The 22537-nt window shown below is 44.7% G+C and overlaps 1 long non-coding RNA gene across 1 annotated transcript in view; it reads right to left on the reverse strand.

Annotated features, from left to right (window-relative positions):
* Positions 1-650: 650 nt before the first annotated feature.
* Positions 651-22537, reverse strand: part of LOC118016418 — a 38683-nt gene continuing 16796 nt past the window's right edge. Inside the window, exons 2-3 of the long non-coding RNA XR_004680824.1 lie at positions 798-848; positions 651-675 (exon numbers count right to left, since the gene is read on the reverse strand). This is a non-coding gene — a long non-coding RNA (uncharacterized LOC118016418). The remainder of the gene's footprint in view (positions 676-797; positions 849-22537) is intronic.

Consider the following 22537-nt stretch of genomic DNA (forward strand, 5'->3'; position numbering starts at 1 on the left):
AAGGAGAGGGGAAGAGGGAGAGAGAGAAACAGACTCCCCACTGAGCAGGGACCCCAACATGGGGTTTAATCCCAGGACCCTGAGATCATGACCTGAGCTGAAGGCAGACACTTAACCGATTGAGCCACCCAGGAGCCCCTAAAAAATGAATTGTTTTCTAAGATGATAGATATAACCTATAACGTAATTTTAAAAGAGCAGTAGTACATATTGTTTAAGAGGATATATGTAATGAAAATGTAGAAGATAGAAACTAGAGGGACACTTATCAAATTTGTGGCAGTGGTTCTATGCAGAGGAGGTGAACAGGTTTGTACTTGGGTGTTAAAGCCAGATGCAACTTTATCATCTTCTACATATTCCATTTTAATAAAATCCAGAATAAAAAAAAATGACTAAACGTTAACTTTTTTTGTCTTTTAAAGTGAGTAGTTGGGTGTTTGTATATTTTGCTTTAAAAAATCAAAAAGGGAGGAAAAAGACCCCAAGCAGGCAGGCACTCATGTACTGCCAAGGTAAAGAGTATCTCCTCCACTGAGGTGATGATCTCAGTAATGCTGAAAATTGGGAGGATGGCCTTCTAGAATCTCACCTAAAAATGGGCATAAGTTTGCCCTCTTATTGCTCCAGACATTAATACAACCGTGTACTGTGTACAAAAGAGGACCATGCTCCCTAGGAATAAAATGTATGCAAGAAAAATGTAGAGTCAGTGTCTTGCCAAGTTTAAAATTTCACATCAAGGTATAACACACAACAACAGTAAAGATCGTGTGATTCAGACAAAAGGCACTTACCACCGTGGAACCTTGGGAAACTCAATAACCATCCCAAGATAATTTTGTTATCTGAAAAACAGTAACATCAATAGTTTGTAGGGTTATATGAGGACCAAGTGACATATTTGCAGAGTTTTTTTTCCATTATATAAACTAACTTACGTAGGTGAGCACTCTGACTGTGATTACTAAGAGTCAAGAAGAACATGGTGATAGAATAGCCAAGTCCCTGATTTCATTGATATTCTTTTCTTCTTTTTTTTTAAAAAGATTTTATTTATTTGAGAGAGAGAGAGTGAGCATGAGCGGGGGGAGGGGCAGAGGGAGAGGGAGAATCAGGCTCCCTGCTTAGCAGGGAGCCCAACACGGGGCTGGATCCCAGGACCCCAGGATCAAGACCTGAGTGGAAGGCAGACACTTAACCAACTGAGCCACCCAGACGCCCCTCATTGATTTTGTTTTCATCTGATAATTTGAAATTATGGCCTTGAAGAAAGTTATAAAGCATAGAAAAACTGGTATTTGTTTGGTTGGTAGGGAGTACCTACAGTTAATAAGGAAATCATTTTTAATTCAGTTATTGGGCAAGCCACTGGTACTTCTGTGTTCTTAAGAAAATGTAGTTGGAAAACCATATGTAAATGAGAACTCAGGGAAAACTGCTTCTCTCATCGGAGCCAACTTTTCCTGGTTGAATGATTTTTTTGAATCACATTAAAGCCTATTCATTATTTTGATATTGAAGGTCAATTTCTCACGGACTCATCCACCCTGGGAGTCCTCCCCATCAGCTGTGAGACTGGAATGACCAGGAGCTCTGAGAATTGCTGAGAGTCCATATAATTATCTCTGGCAAAGCATGAGTGTGGACACCATCTGTCTCTTAGGGCAGGAGAGGTAATGAACGATGCTGAGTGAAGATGTACCCGGCGGTGAGAGAGCAACTGAAGGGCCTGCTCCTGCTATGTGTCTCTTCAGACACACATTCACACACTCACACACACTCACACCTGTTCACGTACTTCCAAATGTCCAAGTGTAAAGCAGAATTATCCAAACTGTCTTGTGTGTCTCTGCTTGCATGTTTGTTCTCATAATTTGGTTAAATAACATCAACTTCTATGATCATTTCTTAATAAATGTTCATGAACAGGTTGAAAGGTTATAAAGCTTGTATTTTACATGAAAAAGCCAGGCTCATAAAATAGCTCATACAACAGGGACCAGAGGTCTTTTCCCCTCTGTTGGAGGCACAATGAATGAGTATGTGGGCTTCAGTAAAGATGACAGGACCTCCTCCCTTCCCCCAAACCCTGAGCACAGTAAGAAGTCAGTGTACATTTCTCAACTTGGGCTGCTTATGACAATAAGACACACATAACACAAAAATCACTCAGATCGGAAGCCAACGCAAAAAACAATTTATATTTAGGTATGAACACCCATTCCATTTCTTGGTGACAAGCTCTTCATATTTATGAAAACAGGATATATCAATGGATGTTGGACTTCATCCATATAAGAATGATCAGAAATGAAAATCTTGAGATCTGGAAACCCTTAACTTTTCTGGACTTCAGTTGGCCTGGTTTCTCTTTTTCCTCTCCTTTATCTACTAACCTAGGGAATCCCTTTTAGGAAGAAAGTGCCCTAGGGGCACTGCCCTCTAACTGCTCCCAGGCTGGGGAAGGGGGTTGGTTTCCATCTCCCCTCTCCAGTTTCAATTCCCAAAAGCATTATCTTTTTTTTTTTCTTAAGATTTTATTTATTTATTTGAGAGAGAGAGAGCACTAGCAGAGTGGAGGAGCAGAGGGAAAAGCAAACTTCTTGCTGAGCAGGGAGCCCAATGCGGGACTCGATCTCAGGACCCTGAGATCATGACCTCAGCCAAAGGCAGTTCCTTAACCAACTGACCCAAGCAAGCACCTCCAGAATGCATTATCTCTGAGACCGAGTTGGGAGTGGAGGTAGGATCTCTGACAGCATCAAAGCCAATGCCTGGGAGGGCTGCTAAGATACCAGAAACTGGACCACAACACTCTGAACTACCACAAATTGCCAACAATCTGTGACTCTCCAGGATTTTCTGCAACTAATGTTATTTTTAGTGGCTGACTTTTTAATATGTTCTGCTTGTCAGTATAAACTTATATATTATGTCCGGGACACAGCAGTGCACATTGCACTAACAGTTAGAGGCAATCAAGATACTGCATTTCTATCCAGTAACTTGCTATTGTTGTCCACACCAGGCAGAACAGTCTAAACTCTTTGCCCTGGCAGTCAGTGCCCTCCATAATCTGGCTCCATCCTAGCTGTCTAGTCCCATGTGCCACCTCATGGCACCTGTGGCCCTGTCATATGGACTTGATCCATTTCCAAACAAGCCATGGACCTACAAAATTCTGTGTCTTTGCTTGGCCATTCCTTCAGCTGAGAATGCCATTCCCTCCCTCTGTCAATGGGACTTATGCTCACTCATGACCCACACTGCTAAGTGTTCCGGGCCTGGTAACATCACGAGGGATGCACGTACTCCTAATGTCAACCTCAGAAATGATTAGGAAAAAAATGCATCTTAAACATGAGAAGAAACAATCTCACTCCTAGTAAGAAAAATGCTAAATAAAACCCTGTTAAGCTGCAATTTCTAACTTAGTTTGATAAAAATAAAGTTTGATAAAACACCTATGTTAAGGCTGTGGCATAAAGAGCACCTGCATAAAGAATGGCAGGTGTATAAATATGTACAATGACTGGGAATGGCTCTTTGGAAATATCTAGTAAATTATACACACATCCATTCTTGACCCTGAAATTTGACTTCCAGGAATGTATCCTACATATATGTTGTATGTATATCATATATATATATATATATGAAGTTATATAATATATTGTTGTAACTACAAAAGAGTGTAAAGAATCTGAGTGTCCTTTAGTAGGAGGCTGGTGCATTCATCAATTATATTTAATATACTCCGGCGCATGCTTCAATGCAATATGACACAACTGCCAAAAGAATAAGGGAGCTCTATATGTGCTGATGGGGAAATGTCTGTGAGATGCATTGTTATGTTAGGGTACAGACATATAGGGCACATTTCCAAAGGGGAGAATGCATATGTGTATTTGCTTATGAAAGGGTGAAGAAAATCTCTAAGAGGATATACAAGAGGTCAATTATTATGGTTACTTGTTGCTTTGTTCTAATTTGATAAAGGAGAAAACTGGGTAGATGTGGAATGTGCTGGGAAGAAGGTCTTGGCCATAATTTTTTATATTTTCAGATGTGTAAAACACATGAATGTATTACCTAATCGAAAATTAAAGAAATAAATTTTCAATTATTAAAGCGGATTTGCCATTTTGGAGGCTAGGTTGAAACACCGGAAATAGCTGCCTGAAGGGGAGGGAGGAGAGGGCAGGCGAGGGGAGAGAGGGATAAGGAGGAGAGGTGAAGGGGTGTAAGAGAGGAGAGGGAAGGGGACGGGAGGGGAGAAGAGGAAACATAGCATTTGCTTTCCTGATAAAGGCTTCTTTTAGGCTGAAATTGTTCTTGGAATAATAAATTAGGCAAGTTCATTACCATCTGTTTTTCCTTTTGTTTCAACAAAAATGACCCATTTCTTAAGTAATGACCCAATGGTATTACTTAATCATAGTGTTTGGTCATTTGAGAAACAAATACCCACCAATCCGTTTACTTCACAATGGTAATAACATGACCAATAAACAGAAGGAAGAATGTTGGATTCGAATTCCAGCACAACTCTGGTGAGCCTCTGTTGTGTTGGAAGTCACTTCAACCATCTGAGCCTTCAGTTCTGTTATGAAAAATGGAGTCAAGCCATATTGATCTTGCTCTTCCTCCCAGGATGTTGTCAGATTTCACTGTAGGGCAGCCAGTGGAGAATGCCATAATCCTGGCATCACCCCCCAAAGCAGCAGTGCCTTCCGTGCTCTGGCCCCGGACCCTCTCCTCCCCTCCTCACCCCCATCAGGGACCCTCTGGGGCACCCAGAGCTGCGCATACCACAGGTCCCCACAAGGGGTGCTGTTCCTAGCTTCACATTCTTCCAGACCACCATCAGCTTTCAGTCTGTCTTCCGGTCGGCCTTCCATAGGACAGCGGAAAATGGGCCGATGATTTCCAGAAACACATCTATAGTAATTCCTAAGGCCAGGAACTCAGAGCCCATCATCTTAGAAGAACACTGTGCCCCAAAGGCATTACTGTAAACTTTGCACACAGACTCATTTGCCATATTCTCTGGGTTTCAGGAGTAGCCCTTTGGTCAGCCTTGGTCTTTTCAACAGACATAGGTTAATAAAGAGGAGCCATTAAAACCAAACTTCAAAACACCCATGATCAGGCACGTGAGTTTCTGGCCACCTTGATGTGTTACTTCACAGAAATGCTCTTAGGGACTTCACAGCTGACGAAGCATGTAAAGAGGTGCACCCTTGTATCCCAATCACTAAGAGACATAGACATTAAAGCAAGGGCTATCTCCAGAGAATTTCGAGGCTCTCTGAATGCCTCACTGGAATGAATGCCATTGGTAAGATTTAACATCTTCTTGACATTCAAAACTGCATTCTTATCTATACAAAAAAAAAGTAATGATTAAATCCTAGCCCACGAGTTAGCAAAAAGTTTACACTTGGCTTTGGAATACATCTCATAGACACATGACATATATTTTACTATTCTTTCGATTTGTACTTTGATATGTTGGCCTTCCCAGTGGATAAACCCCTTGAGTTAAAAGAAACAAAACTGGCCAGAAGTGAGCTGGTAAATAAAATGAAGCCCTTGCACATTCTTCACAGGAACCCATGTGTCAGGGGAGAATGGACAGTCCCACTTGGCGCCCCAGGCATCCTTTGTTCCTCTAAAACGAATACAAACTCCTCCTTCCCTGGGGTGTCCCAGGCCATAGGCACATCGGAAGGTGGCAGCCCACAGCTCCTCTCAGAGAGATCCAACCCTGCTGGGATCCTGAGGGAATGTTAGCATATACCCTGAGTTCTGAAATGTCAGAAGCTTCACAGTGATATTTCCACAGGAGAAAGTTCTGCCAGCAAGAGAAAGAAAATGTCCCTTCATTCCAGCATGACGCCCTCCTCTGGTGGTGGGGTCACTGGGTACACAATTCTGATTTTCAGATTAAAAGGTCCTGATGCTTTTGTGACTGGCTGGGTAATCCTTTGCCACACAGATGCATTGTCCCACTTGAACTCGCCACAAATGGAGAATAAGCCGCTTCCATGAGCTCCTTAATTTCCGCAGAGGCTGAAAAATCTCCCTGGCAACCCCGGGCAGCTCTACATCCAAGCAGGGGGGGATTTGCACGGCCGGCCCCTCCCCCACCCATCCCGGGCACACAAAAAGGCTTCTTTTTTTTTTTTTCAGGGATTACATGGAGGGCAGAGAAAAGAGCAGCCGAAACACGTGACACAGGGCGTAGTGTGACTAGCTGGGCCCAAGCTGGCGCTTTGAGTCTGTGGCTAATTTACTGCATGGGTTTCCTTTCCTGGGGCTTTGAAGGAGTGGGTTGCACTCCACCCATCAAAATCATAATAACGCTACATAGCCTTGAATGCCCTGAGTGCCCTTCACGGGAGGAACTCAAAAGCGCTTTGATTTCCTCCGAATAAAATAAAAGGGAGACTCCGAGAAATCCTTATCCCTAAAATGCTCTGTGTCAAGCCAAAGTTTCAGACAAGGCCTTTTAAGAGTGACATCTTATTCCAGCCCTTAGAGCAGCTTCCGCACTAATGCTTTGCCCCGTACTCAGCCCCCCGTCCCGGGCGGGTCCGGCTCATCCAGCCGAGGGACCCGCCTGCCGCAGCCCGACTGTCTGCCCCCGACACGGTGCCCCAAAGCCCACCATGCCTTGTTGCGGCGCACGCAGTCCCAGGCAGGATGACCAGCCCCGCCTGGTCTTCCTGCCAATGGACGTGATCGCAGCCAATTCCTTCCTCTGTTCCCAGAGGTTCAGGGCAACCCGACAGAATGGGAGCCTAAGAGGATTAAATGTCCACTGAGGAGAGACGCCGAAAACAAACGGCAGGCGCTGGAGAGAGGGACACGGTGTGGGGGGCTCACCCATGGTGAAGGCTGTAAGTTTTTGTTGTATCATCTCATCTCCGATTCTAGCGGCAAATGAGGAAGACAGAGGTGCTGTGTTTTAAGTCGTTCTAACATCATGCATGGGGACCAGGGTCCCTAACCCCTCCTTTTGCTCCTGGATGTGATAACTAGGAAAAATGGCTTAAAAACGAGCCACGCTTCCATAGTAACTTAAAATATAATATTTATTTGCAGATGCCATCAGTTTTCAAACTGGCACATTTATGGCGTGAAGCAAAGTCGCACTACATACTATCGCATTGGAGTTGCAACTAGAACGAGTACCAGACGCCTTGTACCTGCCATCTTTGGTCACCCCCACGCCGTCCTCTAGCTCGGAAATGGATTTCAAATACTACCTGGCTTATCATTTATTAAAGAGATATGAATTTGGAAGCTAAAGATGACCGACAGCCGTGTAGTTATCATTACAGGTGCCATTTCATTCCGTTCTTCACATCTGTGAACAGTCCAGCATCCGTCAGCTCTGGGACTATAATTTTGCCAAAAATGAACCCTCCAGCAGTGTGATAGAAACTGTGCTCAGTATTATTGTTTTTTTAACTAGGAGATAAAATTCGATAGCACCGTGGTAAAACTTCACACACACTGCTGATCATTCCCTTCATTCCCACCTCATCCCATGCTTTGAATGTGGATTCTGGAAAACAGAGCATGGCCTCAGAGTCCTGGTTATGTGAGTCATGGGGTCCCGGAACCTCCAGCCTCATTTGGTTCTCCTGACAACTGCTTGCATCTGGAAAACATTAAATGGCCTCATCCTTTATGTGGATCCATTATGTTCTATCCAATTCATTATCAATTATCAACTGATGGTGAAGAATGTTTGAAATCAAAATGAAGAGGAAATAATTAAGGATGAAGAAAGGGATCTAAAATGAAAGCTGAAGTTCTCCTGGTGATATGACAAGGAGACAGGGGCGGCATGTTCCCTTAAATACAGTGGCTTTTGGTATACTTTTTTAAACCGGAAGATAAGAAATTTGGCTCCATTTTATGTGAGAAGAAGCAAAGCCAAGGTCTAAGTTGATGTGTATCTTATACAGCACTCAGAAGGTTTGTGTCATGGCTACAAAGCCAGGTTTTTGGCATATTGTTATCTACAAAGGGAAAACTTAAACAAGAACAACTTCTCTCAGAATGGGACCCCCAAAGCTGTAAGGGCTCTCAAGGAAAATCTTTCCCACAGACACTGCCCATGGCATCCAACTCCCCTCACAAACCACCGATCTAAGGGCTGCGACCCTGTCAAACCGGGATGGATACCACCCTTCACAAGATAGCTGTTCCTGTGTGAATCCATACCGGGTTTCTGAACACCTTAGAAACTGGTGCTCAGGATGTGTAGTCCTACACTGGGCAGGGACACTGGTTTCTGTCTAGGAGTACTACCTCTGCTCCAACACCAGCCCAGCAGAGACAGAAGATCCATCCATCAGAAGGTGCTAGCCCTGAGATTTCAGACCCTCTCCCTGTGTCAACAGGTGTGCTCATGATCACATGTGGGCACCAGGGGTGGGGGTGGGGGGCCTTCACGTTCCCCTCTTGAGCTGGTCAGAAAGGCAAAACTAAAGTGCTTACACCTTTCATGGCCAGGAATGTAAATTGTCAGAGAGAGAAATTGTGAGAGAAAGAGAAAGGGAGAGCATGGGGGTGGGAGGGAGAGAGCGCTGGGCTCATTATCAAGAGGTCTTTCTTTCCAGTCAGCTTCAGGGAACCATCTGTCGATGTGGCCAGGAAATCCTGGCTGGGGGCTCCACAAAGTGGCTGAGAGGTGCTGGCAGCCTGGCACCTGTGTAAATGTCTGTCGCAGCAAGAGTGACCCCATAATCACCTCGACCTTGTTTAAGCAGAAGCTCCCCCTCAACCTGAGCCTGATTTTAGCGCAGTCCACAAAACCCCCTCCCCAGGAGGAAGCCAGCCCCACAGCCCCTGCCATGGAAGTTTCAGCTCCTCTCCGTGATGGGGGAGAACCTTCCCACTCGGTCCTGACATCAAGGACTTTACTGGAAGTACCCCAGCTGGGTGCTTTCTTCTGATTCATCAGCACTTTCAGCCAGGATGCTTGAGATCCATTGTTTGTAAAGTAAACTCAGAATCCAAGTTTAAACATCAGAGGAAAGGAGTGTTGGAAGCACCTCTGGACTCCAAGCACTTCTCAAAAGCTCCCATTTCAATACTCCCATCTGCCCTGCATCCCCTTTCCTGCTTCCTCCATCCCCCATGATGTGATGTGTTGTTCTCAGCTTGTATGAGAAAGAATTGTTACGTGCTGAACTTATGCTAGAAGCCACTTGCATTAAGTCAATCAATTACCAGGGACATATAAGTGCTCACAAAATCATATAACACCCGGGTTACCTCTTGTGTTTTAGCTTTCCTGTAGCCCAAAGTCCAAAACTCTGGTTTTAGCATAACATAACCTATATGGAGATAAGGTGCATGCTACCATACCATAGATTGATATTTCTAGTTTAAAGTTCTGTAATGTTATTTAAAGAAGTACACAATGAAATGATTTCAAAAAGTAAAAACTTCACTCTACAAGTGCACACTAACCATATCACTGACAATAAAGGAAGTGCTAACTGAAGCCATTCTAAGACATCATTATAATCAACATAAACCTAACAAAAAATCTAAGAAACATCAAACCTAGCCTGTGTAGGATAGTGAGTAAACCCTTCAATTTTCTGTGCCAATGTGAATGGCCCCAATATTTCTGGCGCTATATTTCAGAAGAGTAAACCTGACTGTTCAAACTTGGCCTTCATCATTCTAAATATCAGCCCCCCTGCAACATCCAGAAATAACCTAAGAAAAAAATTAAACAACTCTTGTGAAAAAGAAGAGGAAAATTAAAATCAACTTAAATGCATTCCAGACCATTTTTGTATATAATAGTTTGCATCCTTCACACTGTTTGAATGAAGGTAATGTCATTGAGCTTTCAAAGTCACAATGTGCGGGTTCATGCATGAGGACATGGCTGTACAATGGAGCATCTGGGTGAAGTGATGAGCTGAGCGGGGGAGGGTCTATTTGCAAAAGGAGCTCTGCTTTCCCCAGCCAGGCCCCTCAAGCTGTTGGAAATAATGCCTAATCTGCAGTGCCTGCAGTGAAAAGGACTCACCTGCCGGGGAAGATAGACAAGGTAGCGAGGGCAGGGGTTAAGGGCACAGACTTCAGTTGGGGCTGCATTTGCTGGCTGTGTGAATGTGGGCCATGACCTATCTTCTTTGTGCCTCAGTTTTTCCCATCTGTAAAATAGCAATAAGAATCTTGCCTACCTCCTAATATCTTGTGTGGATTAAATGAGCTAATATTTGTGAAGCTCCTAAAAAATTCCCAAGCTTCTATTATGAGGTTGTTACAAAATGTTCATGCAATAAATAAGCCCTATTAAGGTACCAGCTGGACTTTTCCAGGTGTCCTCGTGCTGGCCAGGAATTAAGGGCAGCCTCTAGTAAGCTGGGGGTGGTCTCTAGCCCACAGCTAGCCACAAAACAGGGACCTCAGTCCTACAACATGAGGAACTGGGTTCTACCATGAAGCTGAATGAGCTTGGAAGATGATCCTGGGCTCCAGCTAAGAACTGTGGGGTTGGCTGACGCCCTGATGGCAGTCTTGTGAGATCCTGAGCAAAGGATCCAATCAAGGTATGCCCTGACTACTGTGTACAGAAATGCAAGGCAATAAATGGGTTTTGCTTTTAGCCACTAAGTTTGTGGTAATTTGTGACACAGCAGTAGATAATAGCTCATACAGAGAAGAAAAGAAGTCTCCGCTTCATCAACAGATATGATCTTTGAGTTCCTTCAAGGGGTATTAATGTTTCTTTTCCATCCAGGGTAAAACCTGGCAGCTTTAGTGACTGAATACACTCCGTGACGAGCTGCACACTTAACTATTTTCTTCCTTGGAAATACAATTTACCAGCATGAAGGTACAGAGACTTTGGATGACTTGAGTTCCCCAATAATAGGGGGTTTTGCAAATGACACGTCAATTCCTATTTCTTCTTCCCATAGAATACGAGGAAAAGGGAAAACAAAAACAAGAAAATCCAGGGAAGCTACTCAGGAAAGCAGAACCATTTTGTAACCCATGTCTGTAAGATGAACATTTATACACAAACATTTATTTAAGGTGGACGTGCGTAAAGTTTAACAGGAAGTAAGAGCAAATAATCACTAAATTCTGTTTCCATCAATTCCATTTCCCTCTTACTTTTATCAATGCCCAGCTATGTATTCCTGCTTCCTGCACTCTGGCTACATACTATATGTAAATTTTGCTTCTTTACTTAATGTTATTTTACATGCATATGCTATTCCATATCTCATTACCACCTACTGAGGAATGCCTAAAGAACATGGATTCTGAAACATAAAACTTGGCTGCATGGATGCTTCTTGATGGTTGTGATCTTTTTAAGCTGGTAACTTAACAGCCCTGAGCTCCCTTCTCCTGAGCAGTAAATAGAAGCCTCAATAATACCCTCTCAGAGGCATGAATGTCAAGTCAAATGCGGACGTAACGTATCTCCAGCCTTGTGAACTGGTAAGAGGTTTGCAAAGTTTGATTCTAACTCCCCTTTCTCCGACAGGCTTGCAATTACAGTCAAATAGGACCAGACTAAGTTCAGCCAATGACTGTGGCCTCCAGGAAGCTTTGCACACATTCCCCACAGTTTGAGGAATGAAGAGAGTGACTGGCCAGCCCCACTGAGAGCTGGGGCAGCAGTCCCCGGGACAGGGCCATCGCGCTGTAGGGTGCATCCAGTGCTGAAGGCCAACTGAGTACAGCTGATATGGCAGACTCTGGACACAGGGCGGGGGGCCCACACTCATCGGCAGTGTAGGGACTGCCTTTCCTTTCGGGGCCAATTCAACTCCACCATTCTGGCCAGCAACAACAACAAAATCCCAGCTCCCAGAGGAATTCCTCCTCTCCTCTCCAGAGGGTCCATAGGGTGAAGAGGAGAATGCTATGATTCTGGGTACGGGAGATAGCTAGGGCTGCAAGTCTCAGTCCTGCCCCTCTGGGAACGTGCCCTGCCCCGGTCCATGACACCCACCCAGTACTTTCCCATGTGCCATGCACCCACATCCCCAGGCTGATGGCGCTGGCTCTCATCCACCGCCCCCCTCCAAGTGTGGGAGGATACCTTATTTTAAGAAACACATAACTTGTAAAGTTTGATAGAATCCAGTTTTGAGATCAGAAATCAGATCTCGAAGTTTCTGTTGCCAGCTCCCCACCCCTGGCTACATGGGCTGGATAAACTGCTTATCCTCCTCACGCCTCCATCTCCTCCACGGTAAGTGGGACAATGGATGGTACTGGCTTTGTCTCAGCTCTCTTACTGTTAAGGAGAACAGAGATGAGACTTGTTTTTTTTAATCAATGAATGGCGCCTGGGATGATAACTGGAAATACCAGAGAAAAGGTGCCTCTCAATATGTGTGTTTGCTGATGATAAGAACAGCAGCTTACATGAAACAAACAGCTGATAGAGGCTAAGAAGGATGTGGGTGATGGTTTGCACCCGTGCAAAAGAGAAACCCGAATTCTTAGTCAGTGCACCCCACCTAGCTAATGGAAGCCTTCCCGACTCATTCACACCTCGGTTGTCACCCCTCTGAACAACAAAGCCTGCCTGTGACATTGGCAATGGGATGACCTTGACAGCATCGCTAACCAGGCTGCCCACCCATCATCATCTCAGCTCTGGGTTGGATGGCCTGAGGATCCACACGCATGCCGTCAACAGAATCAGCCCTTTGCTGGAGGAAGGCCATGCTACTGCTCAGGACTTTCTTTAGGGTGGTGGGGTCATATTTTGGAGCAAGCCTCCTCTTGGCTGGTTGTGCATTCTTACTCTCCCCGAGTACTTGCTCTGCATCTTCAGTGCTCCACGACAGGACAGCTGATGGATGGGGCTGGGGGCGGTCCTGCTACTCGGGGAGGAACGCTCACAGCACTGGTTGTTACTTCCATAGCATCTACTACTACGTGCTGGACACTGCTCTAAGCAGGCCACACACCGGCTCATTTACTCCGAATCCAACATTTCCAAGAAGAGAGAAGTAACTTGCCCATTGTCACACAGCCGGGGCAGAGAGCCCTGGGCCATCGAAGGCTCAACGGCCTTCCCATTGTTGGATAGGACAAGAAAGAGTCTAGGTTTTATTGTTTACCATGTGGAGGGCTTTCAATGCATGTATTTTCATTCAATCTTAAAAACCTCAGGAGGTAGAGATTTTTACTATGAACACACACATCCATATCCCCACCCGCTCTTTATGTTGTGTTTCTGTCTTTTGTTCTCATTATCCTTTCCACTATACAGCATAGTGGATATTTTACTTTGTTCCTTATTTTTTCTCCCCATTAGAATACAAACCATGGGATTTTGTGCCTTTTATTCCCCACCCTTGGGTTTCTCATACCTAGAACATGGCATGTAATTGGTGCTGAATAAGAAACTGTTGAACAAATGCCCATTTTACAGATGGGAAAACAAACTCAGCAGTTGTCTAACTTACTCAGGGTGGTGGAGCTGGTTAGTCACAGGCCTGGGATTTGGACTCTGGGTATCCTCACCTGGAGCCCCCACTCTTCGCTGTTCTTATCATCAGCAAACACACATATTGAGAGGCACCTTTTCTCTGGTATTTCCAGTTATCATCCCAGGCGCCATTCATTGATTAAAAAAAACAAGTCTCATCTCTGTTCTCCTTAACAGTCCTCCACATTTGCAAACAGTAATTGTGCTGTCTTATCTACTCCCGGTCTCTGCAAGAGCAGCTTTTCCACCTCTCTCTCTCCTGGACATGTTTTTGTCTGTCCTTCTAGAAGCATGCTGCAGATCTCACCTCAGGGTGCGGAGAAGTAGAAGAAGAGCAAGCCAGGTGCTTGCCCAAGGGGCATTCGCTACTGCTCCCCTCACTGTCCCCTGCCACCTGCACCCCAACAAGGGGCCCGGCCAACCCTTCTTCATCCTCCCAAATGACATGGCGGATTCGAAGTCGCGAGGGTGTGTTCCCCGTCCTTCCGCAAAGGCACCGTTATGTGGGCAGAGGGCAGAAGAGCCACCTGCAGCCTGGCTATCCCATCTGTGAGGCAGAGAAAGGCGGCCAACCTCCTCCAGCTCCTCCGGAGGCTGAAATCAAGACGGAGCAGGCCTGCGCCAACGTCCCATCCTCTCTGTTCAGACTTGGTGCTGTCACATTCCTCACATAATTTCCCGTCCTTGTGCCTGCAAGGCACCACCACTGTGTGGGAAGGGCACCCTTGCCTAATGAGCTTGCTGTGAAATCCAGCATCTCGAGGCCGTGTGGGCGCCCCTCAGCCCCGGGGCTCCCTTAAACAGTGGCAGCTGGAATGGAGTAAACACAAGTAGGAGGTAGGGAACCTCTCAGTCAAGTCCCAACCCCAGGAAACCCCACATTGCATCTGTCTTTCTGATTTATTAAAAAAAAAAAAATCAGGCTGAGAAATCTCTCCTTCACCTCTATCTCAGGGTGCCCTGGTAGATTTTGCTGGTGACAGGATCCCCACTTAAGCTATCTGCAAAACCTAGAAGGCAAGGCTGTCTGGACACACCTCATGAAAGCATGTGTATCCCTGAGTTCAGACCCTCCTATCAACCCTCTTATCGCCACCATTCTGGAGACAATCACACCCATACATTCACAGTGCTCTGCTCTCCTTCCCCAAATCAAGACTTGCTTGGTTCCTCCTTCGTCGCCCACAACGAGCCCAGCTGGAGCAAAGCTGAGTGAAATGGGACATATCATGACAAAGGACTTCTCTTGATGCTATTATTGACCTTTAAGCCTTTCCTCTTTTAGAGGTGGCCTACATGACTTCAGTAAGTTCTGGCCCTTAGAGATCTTTCATCTGGAAGCCTCCAGAACATTCTGGACACTATCACGTGAGCTTCATGAAATGGTGGCTTGGCAGACATTAAAATACCCATTTTTCATGGGGGAAGTAGGTTCTTTGAAGGTAACAGCATTCAGAAGCATCTCGGAAATGGCACCAAAGCTATTATTTGAAGTACAAATGGCTGTTTTGATCTTGGGAGCCCCGTGTGGGCCCCGATGGCAGGCAGCTCCGCTGACAACCTAGTAGTTGGGCACCAACAAGTAATCGCCGCCAGCCTACCCCAGGCTCCTGCATGGCCACGGCATCCCTGTGCTCCAACCCAGCTGTCTGCTGGTGTGGGAATATCACCTGTCCCTTTGCTAAGCACCTGGTGCACTGGACATTCTTGCATTTTTCCTAAGAGGTGTCATTCTTCTAGTACCAGGTAGTTTGAATTATCCTTAGGCAATGGGCTTTGGCTTTCCCTTCCAAAATAAAACACTACGGAGGCTACGGAGAAAAATCCCAATGGTGTCCATGGAAGGCAGGCATAACTTCCACTACTTGGCCAAGCAAGAAGCCTTTGGCTACCAAAAGCATGGAGTGGGGGGCAGGTATTCTCCCAGAGGCCGCCCAAACTTCTTTCTCTGTTGCTTGGGCTGGTCTCCCTCCCCACAATCCCTTTTCCATCCAGTGGCCAGACTCATTTTCTTGACACTTATTTTCTCACGCCCCTTTTTGCTTGAGCCTGCAAAGGCTTCATGATCCTTTCAGAACACAATTCAGACTCTCTGCCCTGATGCAGAGTCCTACAGGCTGTGACCTTGCCACACCTGCCCAGCCCCCACCTCGGGGCTCCTCCTCTTGGGCCCGCTCTGCCCTGGCACACAGGCCTGCTTTCTTTGTTCTTGAACTTGCCAAGCGTATTCTCACCTTGGAGCTTTCATTCACTCCTCCTTTAGCCTGCAGTGTTCTTCTCTGATTTTATTTATTTTAAATGTATTTAATCAACACTAACAGAGCAAGGAATGTGGGGCCACAATTCACAAATACTTACTCATCTTCCCTGATCTTTGAGTAATTGTTCTTCTTGCTTTCCTTTCCTTTTTTTTTTTTAAGATTTATTTATTTATTTGAGAGAGAGAAAGAGAGAGAGCAAGAGAGTGAGCAAGTAGGGGGAAGGGCAGAGGGAGAAGGAGAGGGAATCCTCAAGCAGACTCTGTTCTGAGCATGGAGCCGGACCCTGAGATCACAGCCCTGAGATCACGACCTGAGCTGAGACCAAGTGTCAGACACTTAAACAACTGTGCTACCCAGGTCCCCCTTCTTGCTTTTCACATCTCAGCTGATATGTTAAGCCATCAGAGAGGCCCTTCTGGATCATCCGCACTAGCACTGGACCAGCTACCCAGGCCCTAAAAGCCTGTTTTCATTCTTTGCCTTGCACTTACTGCTGCTTGCTGTTTTCTTTCTTACTATCTCTCCCACTGGGATGTAAGCTCCATGAGGACAGGCCAACTGTGTCCTTATCGTCTAGGACAGTCCTGGGGGATATTGATATACTCAATCACTCCTTTTTAAGAATGAATGAATCTATAGAATGCTGTGAGAATCCCCCCCCCAAATTTCTGTGCCCATAAGACTCTCGACATAGGCACACTTGTTTATTCACAGACTTGCAGGAATGTGATGCTCTTCTGGTCACACATGGGAACAAAACTTAGTTGCATAATATAAATGACCATTTGAACCCAGCAAAGGAAAAATATGTTCCAAGAACACAATCATTAAGAACAATGTTTTTGCCTTCAATGTTTGCTTAACACCACTGTTCTATTCCTTTGGGTCTCCTACTGGATACCCAATTCCTCTGACATTTAAAAACAAAACATGCTTCTATGACAAAAATATATTCCAGTCCCTACATCACTTATCTTTGGGGATCCAAAAGGTATCTTGGTCGTATGTATATTGATAACTAAAGAAAAAGTAATTTTTAGGTCTTAACTTATCATTGAACATATAACCAGAACTCAAAGGAAACTTGGGATTATCTGTTTAGCTTAGAGGCTTTTTAATTCCTTTTTCCTTAACCAAGACCCACAGTATGAATCACATTTTATGTCAGAACCTGGTACTCATACACATACGTAGCTGAAATGGGCAATTCATGGAACAATCCGTACCCTAACTACATACAATGGTCTCTTATATCTCTAGTCTATTCGATTTGATTCGATTCGATTTGATTCAGTTCAGTTCGATTTGATTCTATCCCATCCCATCCCATCCCATTCTTTAAAAGGATGGCTCTACTCACTAAATTGATTTCACAACCCACTAAGTTTATAACCTAAAGTTTGAAAACACTGATTCTGATCCTAACCTTTTTTTTTTTTTTTGCACAGAAGAAAAGACAGCCCAGAAGGTTGTGAATTGCTCAGGGCCCAATAGCTAGTACAGAACTGGGATAGAACCCAGCATCTGATTTATGGTTCCTATCTGAACAACTGCTTCAAGTCACCAGTGTGAACCTCTGATCACCTGGGAAGAAATTCCATTGGTTAAAGCATTGTCTTTTGTAACCTTTGAAATTCAAAGTGTTCAGCAATTAGCAGTTCATAGACAAGGTCAATTTGCTGATACCACATCACATTTAGGATGCCTTTTCCACTCCAGTGTGGAGTACTTACACAATAGACCAGCCCCCTCTGAGTTAATGACACTCCCAAAAGGCAGACCCTCAGCCTAGCAACATATGTATATACGTATAGACTATTGTGCCCCAGAGGGCTAATTACATTGTACAACAATTTGTTTTCTCACATGTTTCTCAAAGAGAAATGACCTGCTGATCTAAGATCTCATACATAGAGGAAAGGCATTTCATGAGGTGATAATTCCAAAGAATTCCAAGCTCAAAGTTAAATGGCTAGATACACACTGGAATTAATATATTCATTCTTTCTTAATATGAGGTAAGCCCTAGAACTCAAAAGGAAAGGTTTTAGACATTCCGAGAAGGAATCTGGACCAATAATGTATGATATTTTTTTCTGGGTTTAAGGAAAAGCATAAGAAATACCAGGGTTTACATGTACACTCTTGGCAGGTGGTTTGAGAAAGAGAACCCAGGCCCTCAGAGGGACAGAGGTTACCCCTGATTTATCAGTAAGTATACACCGAGTTATGTGGGAGCTGCACCTACATCTGTGACAACTTTGCACACAGTATATAAAGAGTAAATTAAAAAGTACAAGCAGCTAGCAACTGAAACACTCCCAAAGGAAAAGTCAACCAGAACAGACAGGCAGCATGAAAATCCCAAACCAATGAATGGAATGAATTTGACCCAGACAGTGGTGGTCAGTTCACCTGGTCATTCAGAGGTGTCTCTGTGCCTTTATTTTTGGCTACTGGGCTCTTCCAGGGTCCCAGACAATGAGCCATCATGCTCAGGGTCACAGAGCCTGCTTGCCCTGACTCAGGAAGCGTGGGGTAGACTCCCCGTTTGTTCAGCCCATAAGTTATGTCGCTCACTGTCTGAGCCTTCCTCCCACACGGCAGAACCTGGGGCGCTGCACCTGAGTTGGGGTGGGTGGGGTCTGTATGCCAAGACTGGGTGTGGCAGTTCAGGTAGAACTTGCCCCTGGGCTCTGATGCTTAGAGACAAGGGAACCAGGCAAGAGAAAATACCTCATGTAGAAACCAAAATCAAGAGCGAGGCAGTCCTTCTGAGCGAGGATCCAGGCACAAGGGGAATCAGGTTTGGGGCAATAGGGCAGAAGTGTGGCATGTGGTTAAACTTGGAAGAATTCTTGATCTATTTCAAGGCCAGCTTTTTGAAGGATAGGTGAGGATAGGATAGGATAGGATAGGATAGGATAGGATAGGATAGGATAGCATGGAAGAATATTTTGTGGAGTAAGAGTATGGTTTGTTCTGTGAAGCATCATTTCAGTTAAGTATATGCCAGGTTATGATGGCAAATAGAGCATCTCCTGGGGGTCTTGGTTAAAGAAATGTACTTTGGTTACCTATTGCTGTGTGCTTGGAAAGTTGCTAGGGGACACAGTTCCTCTAACAGCATGTCCCCAAGAGGTGACCCAAGTTTGGCCAACATAACATTCCACACAGCCCCAGGGCCCTTTGCTTGGTGTCAGCTGCATCACTTCCTGTACCTCGAAGGGCACTTTTCTAGGTTGGCCTGGCCTGAACAAAATGTGCTCAGCCCCCTAGACCTTGCCCTGCACCCACCACCCCACCCCAACCCCATATGGCTACTTTTTCTCAAAATAGGAGCTATGACGTTAGCCAGGAACAGTGACTTGACAATAAAGAACAGGCAGAGATGGTGCCTGGAGCCCGAGAAGCACATTCACTGATGGACAATAAACCAGCAAATAAATACCTCTCTCTCTCCATTATTCTCAGTCTTTTTTTGAGAAATCACTGTACCTCTCATGGACCCATGATCTTTGTAATACATATTTAAATCAAGTTGTACAGTTAGGGACCTCACACAAAATGTTGGCCCAGAGTCCTTCAAACCCCGAAGCCAGCCCTAGTGAAGAGGATGGTCACCTGATCCTGGCCTTAATCTTATATTTAATCTTTCTCCTTGGTGGCCTCCACAGTGCCTGCATGGTGGTCAGCCTATAGGCAGTCCTCAATAAATATGTTCTGGAAAAAAGAGAGAGTTGGTAACACTGGTAATGCCCTAATGTTTCATTTTTGACCTTCTCAAAAGCAGTGTGTAATAAGGGAATTACCCTAAACAGTGAAATAATAAAAATACTTCCAGAAGGTGAATGTGAAAGTCAGATTTTAGGCAGACTCCAAACCGAAGTTCAGTTTCAGATAAAAGGAAGGTTCTCAGCACAGAGCTACTCAGAGACGACACAGAGACGACACAGTGGGGCAGAGGACATGGGGGCCGGATGCGGGCAGTGGGACATGGGAGGTTTCTCTCTGACCTCCGCCAGGTGGCCAACTCTACTACAGATTAGCAAACATGCAGAAAACCACAGGGACAGCCACTTGGGCTAAGGAGGAACACGCTCTCAAATGGTAAACCCACAAATGAACATACAAGTTCAGAATTCATAAATGTTCCAGAAAAGACAGCACAGTTTAAAAGCAGTATGCATTTCATTATGAAGCAAATTTACTGATTGGTTTCAGTTTTATGTCACTGGAAGGATATATCTTGGCAGGATTTCCATGTTCAGATCATTCCCTGCTGCTGCTTTTGATTTTTTCCTTCCTTAGTTGTGACCTCTACCAGAACTCTTGACACTGAGCTATGATGTTCTTGAACATGCAGCAATGCCAAGCCGAGGCACTTAATCAAACAATTGCAGTTGAAATTTCTGATCTCTTTTGTTTTTGAAATTTGGGTTGGAAAATGAGGTTTGAGGGCAAAGTACTCTTTACAAGCAGTGGCCTAACCAGCACCAGCTTAAATTGCTGAAATGGCTGTTCTGCCTAAAAATCTACACTTATAAACACGTGTGGTAACAAAAACACAACTAGAGCTGCTGTCACATTCCTCCTTACAGCCCGACTGTATTTCTGATGATCCTATTTCCCTTTGTTTCCTTTTGTCTCAAATCCTGGGAAATACTTCGCTTCTCAGAATTAAAGGATTGAATAGCTCCTATTCGGCACAATTTCTTCCCAATTTAGGAAAATGGTGATGCAGACTATTGCTTTTGCCAGATTGGGAAATGGCAGCAAAAGCATCCCCAGTGTTTGCCAGCCCCAACACCCACACCCACTGCTGAGCCCTGCTCCTTGAGGCCACAAATATCCACTGTGCCTGGCCCCTGAGGGTTTTCCTCTGCAGTGACCAGGAGGTGAGCACATGCCTTTTGTTGGATGAATTAATACATGCATGAAGCCTGCAATAGGCAACTCTCTGGGCTCTGGGGGACAGACTCTGTGAACTACTGTTGCATGATCCAGTAGGTACACTCAGAATAGAGGTGGAGTGGGAGAGGGAGCCCCACACATAAGGAAGAGCCAACTGCAGCAGCCTTGACTTTCAGAGATTCCTGGGGGAAGGACCTTACCCTTCTGACCCTGTCCTTCCTCCTCCATGTGAGGCCACTGGGCTACATGTTGCCCAGTTCTCTCCTCTGGGTTTCATAAGCGGCAGCAAAACCCCCTCTCTGAAGTAGGGGTGCCAGAGGATTGTTTTCCCCCAAAGAGAGTCACCCACCGTGTGGAAGAGTCACAGTGATAACTAGGCAAGAGAAAGGCACAGCAACACAAGTATCCCAAATCAGTGAGAAAAAGGGAGTCATTCTGGGACCTAATACCATCTCAGTTCTGCCCGGGAACCATGGTTTTGTACAAGTTCAAGAATCATGGAATCTTAGAGCTGGAAGGGATGTTAAGATCATCTACTCCAACATTCAGTCAGTCCAGGAATTTTCTCTAAAGTATCCCTGGCAGGATGTACAAAATCTTTGCAAAGATGAGCGACTTTCCAGCTGAAGAGGTATCCAGGGCATGACCACAAAGAGCCTTTACAAAACTAGTAGCGTCCAGGGCACCTGGGTGGCTCAGAATGTTAAGTGTGTCTTCTGCTAAAGGTCATGATCCTGGAATCCTGGGATCAAGCCCCACATCGGGCTCCCTACTCAGTGGGGAGTCTGCTTCCCCTCCTCTCTCTGCTCCTCCCCCTTGCTCATGCTCTCCCTCTGTCTCTCTAAAATGAATAAATAAAAAATCTTAAAATAAAACCAAACTAGGAGCTTCCACTTATTGAGAGCACACAAGTTATCACACATCATGCTAAGTGTCTCACTTGCATATTCTTAGTTAGACTTCATAACAGCCTTATTAGATAGGAACTACCAATGTCCCCATTTTGTAGATAAGGAAATTGGGGATTAGACATGCTCATTAATTTGCCTTTGGTCACACAACTGATAACTGGCACCGTCAGGATTCAAAAACAGGTCTGGCTGATATCAGAGCTAAACAGATAAAATAAACTAGTCCTTTCTCTGAGGCTTCCTATGTCATATAACAAAGTGCCAACTTCCTCTTGAGATCAAGAGGAGCCTTTAAAGGCTTGGAGAGCAAGGATATATTTCCTTCCCAAAGATGCTTCAAAATGCTAAGAAATTTGCCAGAATGGGCTACTCAGAATCCTCTGCCATTCTACATAGATGGTACCCCATGGAACTCTTATCTTCCTTTGTTTAGGAAATACTCATACATGACTCTTCAATAACTTGCTGTTGAGTTTTGCCATCAACTTTTCTCCCTTTTTTTGAAAGTTGGGGCCATTTTCACATCTCTAAACTTTTGGCACTTCTCATCATATGTTTTTGTAGGATATTGTCAGTAATGTTACCAGTAATGATGTCAAAATCTTATCTTTGATTATTCTATTTATTTTATGAATAGTGTTATTAGAATCATGAGGAAAAACAAGCTCCAAAGATGGATGTCCCTACCTGTCAGACATTTAAGACATTTCTAATAGATTTTAATGAACTTCCCATTGTGCCAATAAATAAGGGCAGGTAAATTGCACTCACGAGCAAACCAGTTCTTTTCAGTTATGTATTTTAAAACATATTTTACTGAAAATTTTATTCAGGAAATGTGTTGTAAACCAACTTCATTTCGTCAGCTTGGTTTTACCAGGACTTAAGTGGGGCATTCACATTGAAGCAGGGACTATGGTAATGGAGCCCATTTTTTA

This window comes from Mirounga leonina, unplaced genomic scaffold (genome assembly GCF_011800145.1).
Source record: "Mirounga leonina isolate KUSES-001 unplaced genomic scaffold, KU_Mleo_1.0 Mir_167, whole genome shotgun sequence".
Taxonomy (NCBI): domain Eukaryota; kingdom Metazoa; phylum Chordata; class Mammalia; order Carnivora; family Phocidae; genus Mirounga; species Mirounga leonina.